Genomic DNA, 3,391 nt, shown 5'->3' with positions numbered 1-3,391 from the left:
TGTAGGGAAGTGGATGCAATTTGAGGATATGGTAAGTGAAATAAATCAGATGCACCAGCCTAAAACACATACTTTCTCTTAAATGAGAAACCCCAAATGCAATTAAAGTGTAAAATAAATGATAATAATAAATTGCGAATCAGATCTTTTGTAAAATGGGAAGGGGCCAAGATATGGAAAGAAGAGAGTTGGAGAGGCCTGTGATTTAAATAGAAGTTGTTGTTATTAATATTATAAAAAATATTCAAAATATAATCCTGGTCTTTAAAAATCTAGCTCACATCTCAAACTTCTGTGATACCCAACTTATTTTTTTTAATCTTTGCAGAGTTCACTGTTTTATTACTTAATTTTATCTTAACCATATAGAACAATGTTTTAAAAACATCAAATATTATTTACCTATAGCCAGTTGTTAAAATTTGTTAAATATATCACAATACATTATATTTACCTTGGCATGTTACCTAAAACATATTTTATACAGAGCAGCTACTAACAACACTATGGTCAGCGTTGAGAGGCAAGATTCAAAGATAAACCTGAAGACAGATTTTGTCCTATAAAATACACAGATTAACAACTGTTTTTATTTTGTATAACTTGTAAGTCGCTGCCACTGGATTTCCAGCTGAAAGCAGAATATTTTGCATTCCTGCAATGTGCTTGACACACTATTAGAGGGTTAGTAAAACTTTATTATCTGAAATTTGTATAACAATTTTGGAAGAATGACCATTTCTATTATGTTAGTTCTTCCTACCCAAGAACAAGAGGTATCTTTTCATTTTCTGACATTCTCTTTGATCTCCTTTTTCACAGTACTGTAATTTTCAATGTAGATATCTTTTACTTCTTTTGTTAGCAAGATACAAAAGTTTTTACTTTTTCTTTTGGTGGTTTTGTGGTTTCCCTAATTTCTTTCTTGGTGAGCATCTCATCTGTATACAGGAGGGCTACTGTTTCTTGAAAGTGTTGATTTTGCATCCAGCTTTTTTTTTCTTTTCTTTTTTAGTGTCAAGGATTGAAGTCAGGACATTGCTCTTGCCAGGCAAACACTTATTCCACTGAGCTAGCTCCCTGGCCCTTACATCCAGCTTTGCTACTGATTTTAGTTATTAAGTCTAGAAGACTTTTTGTCGAGTTTTTGTGTATCACGTCATCTGAAAATAATAATTTAATTTCTTACTTTTATATCATTATTCATTTTATCCTTATTTGTTGTCTAATTTATCTAACTAATATTTCCAGAACCTTATTGGATAGGAATGGTGATACTGGAGATTCTTGTTTTGTTCAACATTTTACAGAGAAAGTTTTTCATTTTTAGCCATTTAGTATGATGGTGGCTGATGATTTGGCATAGATGGTTTTTATCAGGTTGTGATAAAGGCCACTTACTCTGATTTTTATAGGGTTTTTATCATGGATGACTTATGAACTGTGTGAAATGATTTTTTCTTTGATTTTTGTTGAGATCCTCATGTGATTTTTATCTTTGGCTCTTTGGATATGGTGTACTACATTTATTGATGTGTGTATGCTGAATCATCCTTGCATCCCTGGGATGAATCCTATGTAGTCATCATGTATAATCCTGTTGATGATTTCCTGCATTATATTTGGCAGTATTTGTTAAGGATTTTTGCATCTATGTTCATTAGGGAGGTTGGCCTATTGTTTTCTTTTTTGAATAGATAGTTCTCTGGTTTTGGTATCAAGGTAATTCTTGCTTTCAGAAATGACTTTGCAAGTATTGTTTTACTTTCAATTTCATTAGAATTTGGAGAGTACAGGCATTAGATTTTTTTTTTAATTTTCTATACAATTGAGCAGTAAATCTATAAGGGCTTAGACTTTTCTTTGTTGGTAAGATTTTAATTACATTTTTAATTTCACTGACTGATATAGGATTATTCAGAATTTAATTTTATCTTACTGATTCAACTTTCGTAATTTATATGCATCTAGAAAACTGTCTGTTTTCTGTTTTAGATCTTATTAAAGTTTCCCCAAAGTACATATTGGTGATCTTCTGTATTTATTCAGGATCCCTTGTAATTTCACCATTTTTGTTACTAAGTGCATGAAATGCACTCTTTTTTTCCTTCTACATTGAGCCCATACTCTTAATTGAATTAACTTGGACACATCTGTAAATATCACATTGCCTTTCTGGTTTGAGAAACTGGAAGTGTAAGTAAGAACAAAAATGTATAATGGGTATTGTTAGATAGGAAGAAATTGTTCAAAAGGAAAGGGTAATGGGGAGGGGGGTGAAGAAAAGTTAAAAAGCTGATAAAATGGAAACACCTTTTTGAGGTGTTGAAGGGATGGAAAGGGAATGGGAAAATAAAAGAATAACTAAAGGATAATGTGCACAGATGCAAGTTCCCTATGACGGATGTAAGTTGTACCAATAAACGTAATAGCATACTTTATTTTGAATGATGGAGAGGAACAGAAGGAAAGAAATAAAAAGTAAAGTTACCTTTTGAGTACAATATGCACCTCTCTTTATTTCTCCTGTCAGAATACTTGGAGGTACAGTAGTATCTTACAGAAAGAGACCAGTAAAATATTTGCTCCCAATGTATGGATAGGTCAAAACAATTGAAACATCAACTTAAGAAAGTATACAATAAATTGAATTGAGCCCTCTTTGGTTCTTGATCTGTGAGTTATAATTAAAATTAAAACATCTGCAGCCATTTTTTATTGGTAATAATTTAGAACTTTGGACTTGGCCTTTTATAAGGTGATACATTTAAAGTCAAACTGTCTAAAATGCATTTGATGTTTCCTTGTTGACCTTTAAGAAATTCATTTATACAATCAATGCCTATAATTAATGAAGCTAAGGTGTTTAGTTTCATGTGGCAGAATCTCTTAAGATGGTGTTTCATATCTATCCAGCAAGATAAAAAACATAATTTAATTTTCAGTGCATGCCTTTGGTTTCCATAGAAACAGTTCAGTAAAAGAAGTTTGAAATGTTACCTATTATTTAATATCTCATGCTCATATAAATATTGCCATAAGATATGTCATATCTATTTAAGTGTACTATATCATGGGAGTTAAGCAAAAGAATACATTAAATTGCGATTCATTGTTGTTCCTCCCTGTTGACACTAGCCTGTAAAGAGCTTCAATGAGAATCTCAAGGACTATCTTGAAAAAATAATCGATACCTTCAGGAGAGGGTACTGATTTTATTAATGAAGACCTTAAATTCACACTTTTCTCCTTTATTAAAAGAGCTTGTAGAAAACAACTTCAGAATTTCAATTTAGCTTACACATTTTAAGGGATAATGGTTTAAAAGTACCTTACATTTATTCACTAAAATTTATTTGGGAAACAGTAAAACGTGATGAGTCCTGAATAA

The sequence above is a fragment of the Octodon degus genome, unplaced genomic scaffold, assembly GCF_000260255.1.
Source record: "Octodon degus isolate 3935 unplaced genomic scaffold, OctDeg1.0 scaffold00242, whole genome shotgun sequence".
NCBI classification, from domain to species: domain Eukaryota; kingdom Metazoa; phylum Chordata; class Mammalia; order Rodentia; family Octodontidae; genus Octodon; species Octodon degus.
Note: the sequence above shows the minus strand (reverse complement) of the source record.